Source organism: Alexandromys fortis, unplaced genomic scaffold, assembly GCF_014885135.2.
Source record: "Alexandromys fortis isolate MF-2015 unplaced genomic scaffold, M_Fortis_MF-2015_v1.1 scaffold_32, whole genome shotgun sequence".
Lineage (NCBI taxonomy): Eukaryota > Metazoa > Chordata > Mammalia > Rodentia > Cricetidae > Alexandromys > Alexandromys fortis.
Window position 1 is genome coordinate 12,229,494 of NW_026067938.1, and position 12,001 is coordinate 12,241,494.

Sequence of the window (12,001 nt, forward strand, 5' to 3'; positions counted from 1 at the left end):
ATCAGTTTCTCCAAATACTGATGAATTTACCACTTAAAAACAGTTAGGAGCCACATCTAGACATTTATCCTTTGCCTTAAAAATTTCTAAAGGATAGATGGGCAGTGCTGGTTCACACCTGAATCTCAGCACTTGGGAGGCAGAGGCAGGAGGATCTCTGTGAGTTTGAGGCCAACCTGGTCTACAGAGCAAGTTCCAAGACAGCCAGGACTGTTACAAAGAGAAACCCTGTCTTGAACAACCAAAATGGATGAAGGAATGAATAAATTTAAAACATCCCTAAAAGAACTTAACGTAATAAAACTTATAGATGAGTATGTGAATTGTGCTTCATCATATTTCCTATGAAAAATTATAAGTTAATGGATTTTAAACTGATAAAAATCAATGACTTGTATGGTTGTGAGAAAAACTAATTGGTTTTACTTTCTCTCCCCAGACATTGTGTCATGTCCTGGGCAGTGCAACAATGTAGATGTATCCAGGGCGACAGTTAACTCATTGTGGATGTGGCTACAAAATGATAATTATAACAAGGGAAACTGAGAGAGTCTAATGAATTTATGACCTGATTATATTAGCGTCACAATATGATTACTAGAGTGCACTACAATTTTGACTTCTAACAAGGTATAATAGAGCGATCTCCAGAACTTGGTATGTATTTAGGAAGGCAGAACTTCACAATCAGTTCTGAATGGCTCTCACCTTGCAGCAAGGGAATTGGGATCAATGAGGATGTTCCCGCAGTTTCAGAGTGAAATCAATGTGATGAAAACTTAGCATTATAAATATCTGCTAGCAATGACAAGTATCTACATGTATAAAATGCCATTGTTTGCGCTTAAATTACTCCAGTGCTATTCTGCAGACACAGATGAATGATTAATTGTAAACTGAAAATAGAGAAGGAAAAGCTAAGCCTGTGAGCACTACACTGAAAAAAAAGAACCCAAAAGTAAAAAAAAAAAAAGCAAGAGCTGAAGCTTTGAAAACAGAATCATCTGTTTAATAATTTTGACTTAAAATTTGCAAGCAAACTCAAATTCTGAAGATAGGAGAGCTTACTCAAGGAACAGGTGCTGTTTCCATTTTAGGAAATATTTAGATATGCACTTCTTTATTAGGACATTTTCCTCTGCGCATGCTGTGCATGTATGCTGGACTTGAATGTAATTATATTGTTTAGGGATTTGTCTTTGACAACATTACCAGTTTAGATAATGGCTAGCAGCCAGGTACAGTTTTTTTTCTTTTTGCTATACAATCATTTCCGTCAATTATAGCACCCACTTCATCTTCCCATTCTTAAAAACATAACCATTAAAATGTACATACAGGGAAATTCTTGACAATCTTCTCATGCACTAACCAGATAGTGAATGCAAGCCGTTATGTTGATTACATATGTCTTAGGTTGTTTCTAAAAGTAGGATCTGCTATTTGTTCTTCAGAAACATTCTGCAATGAGACAACACGTACTGTCAAAGTGTTTAATTAGGCATTTTTCTTTTTTATGCTTGTACTGATTGTGTTGTGGATACACATAAAAATAGTGTTTACTGAATACAGATTTTTTTGCTGTATGAAATTAGATAGTTGCATTAATTGGAATGGTGGAAAATCTTAGCTGTCTCTCCAGATGAAGCTGCTTCAACAGACATGAAGGGTATGCTTTGTCGAATAATTTCAGTTTTCCGATTGTTCCAGGCAAAGACCCTTTCCTGTTGGTTGATGTTATTTCATTGTTAGTGTAAGGTTGACAGGAAGGAAAGACAGACAAGAGAGTGAGCAAACTGACCACAGTCCAGGTTTTTATTCAGGACAAACAACTGCAGAAGAGATCTTCAGCGGTATCACCTTGTTTTGTTCTCTTTTTGTTGCGGTGGTGGTGTTAAACACCATAACCAAAAGCAAAGTGGGGATAAAGTGTTTAAAGTTTTATACTTCCAGGTGAAAATCCTTCCTTGAAGTAAACCCAGGGCAGGAACTGAAGCAGTAACAGAGGTGGAAACCACAGACGGATGCTGCTTACTGACTTAGTCCCTCTGACTTGCTCCAGTACCTTTTTTGTAAAGCTCAAACTCATTTGGCCAGGGTGGACTGAATCCTCTTACATCAACTAGCAATTAAGAAACAAATGGATAGAGTTAACCTGATTAGGCAATTCTTAACCTGAGGTTCCTTCTTCTCAGATTACCCAAATATATGTCAAGTTTAAAGCTGAAGCTATCTAAGATATGTTACCCCTTGCCAACTTGACACAAAACATACTATTTTAAACCATGGTTTTTCATTTCTTATTTGTCCGCAGGATCTCATGTTACTATTATAATACAAAATCTAATGCAACTTTAACATTTCTAATATTTAAAAATTCAGTTCTTAAAAGATCTGGGTCTCTTTAAAAATCCAAAGTCTTTTTAGTGTGACATCCTACAAAATCAAGAATATGCTACATACTTTCTTATTCTAAGATGGTAAAGCTAGGGCATACTTACCATCAGACCAAAGTAAAACCCAAATCAAATGATATTAAAAGCTAAATGTTAGACCTCTTGGACTCATGACTTTTTGGTTTCTAGAGTCTTGAAAGTTAGGTAGTTCCGTGGCTCTGCCACTTGGGTCACATATATCTTGTTTCACAGTCTCAGGCTGGTCTTACTTGTGCTTGCTGCTGTTCTTAGTGGGCATTCCACAGTCCTGGCCTCTTCACTCTTTTGGTGTCTCTGCAGAAACTGATGCTAACCCTCCGTACTAATGACTTTTCCTAGGCTCTTCTCATGACTCCAATCCTGTCATGTGGGGGCTTCCATCTCTCTATAGGCCCTTGAATCCTTCATCTTTCATATCACTAAAACAGTATAATCGGAGACTCCTACATGTTGACAAGTTTGGCTGCCATCTTGAGATGCAGAGTTGGTCTCCAGGATACAGCTTCTGTGTCTTGCCTGACCCTATGGAAATACTTCCAGAAGATTTTATTTCAGTGATTTTAGTCTCTTAGTAATTGCATATGATTCTTCAGGTTCATCTTACCCATGTCCATTGTTCTGTTAAAGAAAAGATTTTATGTTTACAGATTTTTTTAATACATAATTTCACATGGAAAGCCCAAATAGAGCTATTTCTTCCTTTTGAAACTGTACAAGTTAGGTTTCCACTATCTATATTACTCTCAGAATTTTCTTTTAAATGCCTATAACAACTCCTTGGGCTCTGAGTACTTAATAACTTTTGTAGGCCACAGCTTCCAAATCTTACATATTCCTGAAACAAAATAGTCTAAGGCATAAAAGCTTCATGTTTGCATTGAGATATGATGCCTGTTTTGTTGCATTTTAATGAAACTGCCTAAATGATGTATTTAGAAACTTTTATACAAAAATAAATCTTCTAATCCTTTGTTATCTGTTTCTCAGCTCTCTAGCATCAACCAGAGTGTCAGAATATCAATTAAAGTTACATTGAACGAGATGGATCACACATATATTACATGTATGTTGCATAGTATGTGGCGATGTGATTGAAATGTAATAGACCCTTAGCATGCACCAGTGAATTCAGAAAAGAGAGCAAGAAAATTGGAATTTTAGAGTGGAAACAATTTGAAAAGAAAGGGAGAAAACAAAAGGAAATGAAATTCAAAATTTATCCCAGATCATGTCAATATAAATGACTCCTATAGGAAATTCTGCATATTGAGTGCAATTACCAAATTGGACGATGATTTCTTATCCTTTATTATGCATGCCATAGATAAAAACATTTCCTAAATATCAGATGACTTGTCTTAAATTATAGTGAACTGAAAAAAATATTCTGTTTTAAAGACAATTTAGAGTCCCCATGGTACAAGAAGTAAAAGTATATCCAGTAACTACAAGGATTCCATATTTTTCATTTTCACAGAAATTCATCTTTTTATATTGAACATATCTACGATCTATAGGATGTTTCTTGGAACCAATTAACAGTATGTAAGAGTTCATTTGTTTGGAAGCTCTTGAGGTCACCGCCGCTGGTGTGGCAGCACAGAACTAATGGCACCTTAGCCATGATAGAGTAGGGTGTTCTATTAGTGGGCCTCTTTTTTAGTTAGTGATTCTATTTCTTACACTGTTTCTTTTCCTAATGATAGTTGCCTGGGGATCTACTTCAATTTGGGTTTTCAGGGTTCGAAGCTGAACTCATTAGCCAACATAAGTGTGTATCTGTCTCATTCATTACACGGCGTTCACAGCATGAGAAGGCAAAAATCTCCTCCAGGCTAGCTAACGAATTTGAGCTAGTCATTCTCAACAAATCTCATGTAAGATGTTTGTTTCACAAAACTTAAAATCACCAGCTACTTCAAGTTTTGTGTGGTAAAGTTCAGTTCATTTAAAGACATCTTTATAGCTTATTCTTTTAGTTTAAGCTTATTAAAAAAAAGAATGCCTTAAACTCTTCTGTTACCATCCCCCTTTGGCCCAAGAGACTTATGTTCCTCTCCAGAACATAGGGCTTCTCCAGTACATAGGTATGCAAATTAAACCTCTAGTGATATTAAAAAATAAATTCATTAAAAAAACAATTTCTTTGTATACATGTAAGTCTACCATTTATTAAAGATGAAAAGAAGTTGCACACATTTGAGATGAATGTGTTAAATGGTCATGGGTTTATTGTACCAATAGTAACTCTGATTAGAACAGATATTGATACCAGGATAGTGGAATATTTCACTCTCTTGTTATAAATATCCTCATATTTTATAAATGTACTTATAATACAATTTAAATGAATAATATCAATGGACAGCTTCTCACTTGTGTCATTGTTCTGTTTGTAGAAGGAAATTTTCCCACTCCACTGGTTGGGGAATTGTAGTTTATCTTTTTCTAGATGAAAGAAAATGATCCGAGCCAGTCGATTTCGCTGCTTTCTAAAAGAAGGAAAATTCAGTTAATCACTCGAGTGGTCCTCATGGTAGCGACATTTTATTCCACTGTCAGTTTTCTTCGTGTTACTAAAACACATTATAGCTCAGAAAATTTTCTTGACCACAATGTAAATTATATTGGAAATTAACTTGTTTTCAGTCGACAGTGATATGGTCTGCAATAAAGAAAAAATGTGAGTGTTTTTGTTATTTGTGTATTTTTCTGGATTTGATCCATTACCTGTAAGAACCCATTATAGCTGAGGAAACTCTACATGTCCTGTTTACACTAGAAGGAAAGCGGTTGCACTTTCTGCTTAAAAAAAAAAAAAACCCTTTTTATTTCTACTTTTCTTTTGTATTCTCCCTAAAAAATGGGTTGGAAGTGGGCTAAGATATAATAAAGAAAGGAAGAAGATTAATCTTGTAAACTTTGTGTAGTTAGAGTTAAATTGCAGATAAGAAAACTTCCGATACCTGCCGCTTTCTTACAATGTTGTATACAACGCTTTACATCACATTAATATTCTCTGCTAAAGGTTCATTTCTCATTTAATATCCAAATGAGCCATTTTCCTGTCCGGTATTGGTCCAATGTTGAGAAATTAAACATCTGGGGCTGAGAACTTAAGTAATCTGTTCAAACTCACACAACCGTTGTTAGAATAAGTGTTTACAATGGCGTCTAGGCACGTCTGACTGAATGGAAGCATGAGGTTCATAACTGTGCTGCAAGAGAAAACCCACAAAGCTATTGGCATGTTTTAATTAAGTTTATATATGATTTTGTGCTCTACCACAATTAAAACATTTTTGTGGGATGTATACAGCCTACAGACACTGCAGGTTGGTCAATAAAATTGCTCCTTTGTTTGTATTACTTTATTATTATAATTTTAAGCCTATGTAGCAAATTAAGTGAAAAGTTTAAACATGAAGACAACAGTATCTGAATTTCTTGTGAGACCATCACTCTGGAGATGATATAGAAACAGGTTTGACACGGACAATTGTAATAAGGCACAAAGCCTATAAAACAGGCAAGGGAATGAGTGCAGTAGGGTAACTAATCCTAGCTAATCACTCCAGTGGTCCTTATGGTAATGACATTTTATCCTCTAGTGATTAACTAAAGGAGTAACGTGGTGGTTTGCAAGCAAATGACTCCCATAGGCTCCTGCATTAAAATGATTGGTCCTTAGATGATCAAGTGGTTGGGAAGGATTAGGAGGTGTCTCACTGGAAGCATGATTGATTTGAGGTTTCAAAAGCCAAAGCCAGGTTTTGTCTCACTCTTTCTGCCTCAATTTATTAGGTAAGATGCAAACTCTCAGCTACTGCACCAGAGCGATGCCTGCCTGCCCGCTGCCATGCTTCCCACCATAAAGGTCATGGATTCAGCCTCTGAAACTGCCAACAGGCCCCCAGGTAAATGTTTTCCATTAAAAGCTTTCTTGGTCTCTTCACAGCAATAGAACAGCAATTAAGAAAAGTAGTTATGAAACTGTTGCTATATGTCTAGCTAGTATTAATATTACAAATGTTATTTGTACTAATATGTTTGTGCTGGTTGTGTTATTTGTATCTTTGTAAAATAAAGGGTGAAAGAGATGGACCAATTCTCGATGAAGATGGCTTGGGACTGAATGTGCACACCTGAAGTTCATTGAATCACTGAACCTTTGCAGCTGAACTGAGATGACTCCAGCCTACTGGGGTCCCAAATGAAAACAGCCCAAGTCCTCTCTGGATGAAGGTAATACCTTAAGACTCAAGTTATTTTCTATATCAGTTTTACAAATGCATCTGAAATGAAAAGGAAAGACAAGACATTTTAAGCCAAAAAAACAACGCAAAGAGACCCAAGAATGCCCTTCTCATGAAAGGGACAGACGTTAAAGCAATGCTTGTTTCCTAAGAAACATCAGAAACGTTCAAGAGCTTTTGGAAAGAAATATTAATTATTTTCCAAAATATAAAAGTTTACATGAGACCCAAAACATCACTGCTCATAATATAAAGTGAAGGGCTGTGTGGATGGCTCAGGAGTTAAGAGCTATGGCATAAGGCTAGTGTATGCAATTTCCTCTGGACATCTTACCACTGCCTCTAACTCTAATTCCAAGGCATCTGATATGCTCTCTTGGTCTTGTGAGCATGTGTAAACATGCACATGTGTGCACGTGTATGCACACACATAAAATAAAAAAAAGTTTAAAAATTACTAAAAGTGTTTTCAAGGATGATATTAAATATGAATGAATATTATGAGCCAGAATATAAATCAGAAGAATAAAAATTAACCCAAAAGACCACACAGATGTAACATGCCAAGAAAATACAACTTTACAGTTTGTAATGCAGATGAAGAGTAACGAAAAGATGTAATGTCTGAAAACCGACTTAATGATACTTCTGAATTATTTTCAAATGCGTACATACATATATTTCTCTCATATATTTATATACACTTATTTTCATATGCATACATGTTTATATGGATTTTACTATAAACTATGTTATGCCTTCTGATTTATTTATTCTAGACTTTGATAATTTGTATCTCTGTTAATTTGAAACTTAACTGAGAAACATCTAAAATGACTGGATATTACTTCTAAAAGATAGTCTTTACCTGAAGAACCTGAACAAGCAATGAATCGCTGCATTTTGCAGTCTAAAAAAGAGTTCCAAGGGATGATGGCAATGTGATGTATCATTGAGTTTTGGGATGACAGCTCAAGATAGAAAAAAACAAAACATGTGGCAACTGTGATTCTGGTTCTCCAGCCTGGTCACTTAGTCTTGAAGTAAAGAACCGATGAAAAATCTCAGAGGATCTTGTTGATATTGCACACTATAATAAAAATTAAAAAACTGATGGAAAAAATAAAAAGGATGCACCAAAATGGAAGGACCATGGTATTATTTGGATCTAGAGTATTTCCAAAAATCTCAATTGGAAATTTTGGAAAACAAAAATTTTGTCTCTAATAAAGCTGTGTTTAGAAAGGGGGGCCTACAGAAGTGATTGAATTATAGTGCTCTGAACCATGAATGAATTAGCCCATTGAAAGACCTGTGACTTAGAGGTAATGAAGTCAGAAGAGGAGACTTGTATTTGGGGCAAACAGGTCAATAGGGTGTGGTCTTATAAAGTATAATTTTTCTCAAATCTCTGCTTCCTAATAACCATGACATGAGCAACTTTACTCTGACATAATACCTTATTTTATTTATTTATCATTTATTTATTTATAGAGGTTTAGTCATGACCCCCTGTAGGCTTTAAAAGTTTATCTCTGTTTTAGGGTTCTCAGAATTCTGAAACCTACGGTTTACTATTAGGTAGTTTTTGAAAATCCATTTACATGATCCATGTGTTATATATTCATTTTCTTGTTGCTGACTCTGGTGCAGGAATAGCAGGTTGGTGTTTTATGCATCTTGTGTGCTCTCTTGAGCTTGAGATTATTACCGTTGCCATCAGGATCAACAATACTCCTTTAAATGTCTTAATTTATTGAGAATTTTATTACAGGAAATTTTTCTTTCTGATGCTGTAGTTTTTTGTATTTTAATTTTGTTACTCTTAATTTATTTTACTGTTCATTGAAATTCTCTTTCTACTGAGTTGCATTCTTTAGCCTTCTATTGTATTTCTAATATAGAAAACATAACCAATGTTCCTGGATCATAGCCTAACCAAGGCAGATTTCTCAAAGAAATCTTGACCAAACCTTGAAAGATACTTACTTGAAGAAGTGTTCTCTGCTATATGAGGTTCCTTCTTTCCTCAGTTACCTAATGGCTTTTTCCACAAATTCTTTGTCCCAAGTAATGATTAAAGTATTGGAGAAAAGAAGCAAGAAAACAAAAAAAAAATAAATAAGATTTCTATCCTAAGATAGTATATGACCTTCCATTGAGTAGGATAGGCTTGAAGTGGGGATAGATGTAGCAATAAAAATTCATATTCTTATAAGTCATATTGAATGGGCTGGTGAAACGGATCAGAGTGTAGATGTGCTTACCTCCAAGTCTGTCAGGCTAGTTGATGCCACAACTATGAAGAGAACCAACTTCAACAATTTGTCCTCTGTCTTCTGTAAATATGACTGAGTATGCATACTCACACTACATACACAAAAAATCAGTTATGTTTTAAATACACATTATATAATGAATGGGTAATGTTTTATTTGGGAAGAAACTTGTAATTAAAGAGAATCATGCAAATGCATATCACTTAATACTTTCACTTATTTTTAAAGATGAAATTCTTAATTCTTACCTATATAAATGTGCTATGTATCATATACGTTCTATATGTTATACAAACATATATCACTTATATTAATTATTTATTTTTATTTAGAATCTGAAAAGTAACATTGGCTGTTGTCTTTTTACACTTACCATAATGGGAAGAACAGCATTTTTTAAAACCAAAAATTTCATGAAACCAACTTAGTGAATGGCATAATTGATCAACTAAATAAATGACATAAGGAGAAGATAATATTTAGCACAAATCAACATAATACTGATTTTACTTGCACATCAAATATTAACATGAAGGATATTTTTTGAGTTGTTTTATTTTTTTTTTCATTAAAAACTGCCAGAAGCAATTTGTCAATGGAGGAAACTATTCTGATAGTGTCTACTTCCCTCTGCACCTTATTCAAATCTTAATAGAATTGAACACATATCCCTTGACCCAAGAATAAAATTTTTTCAGATGTATGAATATTAATATCTCTTTAAATCTGTTGAATTCAGCATTATGCAGTTAAATAAAAGTATAATGAAGTTTAAGTGTTGTGAAATATCATAAAAGGTATATAGAGATTGCCTGGGAATGAATGAAAAACTATTGCCTCTATATGCCTTGAAAATATTGAGTAAAATTGTAAAAAAAAAGCCTATAAAAATTCACCTTGTGGACTGTTTTATGCTCAATAACCAGTTATTTAAATATTACTTGAATATGTAAAAAGAAAAATTTCCAGAGTGAATACATTATTATTTACTACTATTGAAGGGAGGCCATATTAGATTTATCTAGGCAATCCTGTTGCTCTTTGCTTTTGCACAAAGGACACCAGGACATCTTAGAGAAAAAAAAAAACAAAAACAAAAAGTACCATTAAGTTGTGAAACAAAAGCTCATTAAAGACCTCATTTGACGAAATGGCATCTCTCCTCTATTACACACAAATTGCTTCTAGGTACTAAATAAGCTCTCCCTGTGAGAGAAAAGCCAATCAGTCACGTTGATTTGGGGAACATTTATCTTGAGTTCTTTAGTGCAATTAGTGAAAGTAGCAAGGCTGCCCTATTTAAGAAGAAAGACATGAAAAATCGTTTACTTTTCTCTTTTCATAAACTAGAATGCATTTAAATGACATAAAATAAACAAACCCTCTTGCCATTTTCAATATTAATCATATTTTACTGTCTTTTAAAATCTGTCATGACATAAATTTTCATTGATGGTTTTATTTATTTACAATCACGTATGATATGTAAATTTCAGTATACATTGAATCATCTAGATTTTCAATGGTTAATATAAGTTTCAGGGACCTTAAACACCATGGATACCACTTTAAATTGTCTTTTTGACCTTAAGTGCTTATCAAATTAATATGTCTTGGTGTTGTTAAATTGTCTGAAATACATAGGACCTTTGGGGAATAAGGAAATAATTATTGGGAGCTTAGTATACACAGTTAGTTTTAGAAGTTAATAAAAAATATTGGCAAATGTCCAGATTTCCTTTTGGTGGCAGTTAATTATGTAAAGATGATCTTTGATCAATAATTTTACTCCTCATGAATGAAAAGTAATGTAGTTCTCTATGACTCATAGAAAAAATTTAAATGTATCATTTTTAACATCATCATTAGTTTATTTTTCTTTGTTTTTGGTTATAACACAATGCTCTATTAAAATGAGAATCATCTATTTCTCTTTCCCAGAATTAGAGCTGATAGTTGATTTCAAGTAAGAAGGGAATTAAAATTATGAGCACATGAGGAACTGTAGAGCAGTATATTCTAGACATTTCACCTCTATAAGTCATAATGGGAAATAAAGTTCTGCTACATTACATTGTTATTCCATACAAATTATTTCAAGGTTTAGTGATCTCTGACTCTTGTTACATCAGCATCCAGGTTGGACATTTGAGATGGATTTCTTTTCAGAACGAAATTCCTGTTCTAGTGTTAGAGATGGTTTTCTAGGACACAGCACGAAGGCTTTGTGTTTGAAAACAGTGATGGGTTCATCATCTGTTCCAAGTTGCAGATAACAGCAATGTAAGATGGCAATTCTGGGTCTATATTGGGAATTTATTTTATGTTCCAACATTTGCAAGTGATGTTTGGTGTTCTGGCACATTTATATTATTATATGAAATGGCTCTCAAAACATTTTCTCATTGGACTTTATAAGAACTACTAAAAGTATTGTAACAACATTTCATCCTCATTTTAGCATTAATGAACAAACATATACTACAAGGAAAGTGTACACATTTTTCTAAAAATAATAATATTCAGTACAGTCTAGGAAATAAAACTTTCATGTGATAGTTACTATCAAAAATATAATCAACGTCACAATATGTCATGTTAAAGCAGAATTGTCTACAGTGTTTGCCCAATTAGTACTAACTAAATCTTGTTAAATAATTTAATTAATATTTGAAAAAGTGAACCATTTCAGCCGTTAGTACAAAGAGTGGGAATATGTAACATACTTTATGTTTTCAAGTAAACCAAGGGAAATTTGGAACCACGCTGATAAATTACATGGCATCTGTATTGTTTTGTTGTTTTGTGTTTTTGGATAGACATTATCACTATATTTATCAAGGCTGAACCTAAACTTATGATTCCCTCCCCTCAGCTTTCTTAGGGCTTTGACTCTTGATATATGTGGCCACACCATATTTTGCTTTAAATATCGCAAAATAAAACTTTTTAGTTGGCAAAGTAAATATCATGTCATTTAACTTCAATATTTAATACCACTTTTTAAAATACAGGAATTCATATAGGCAAC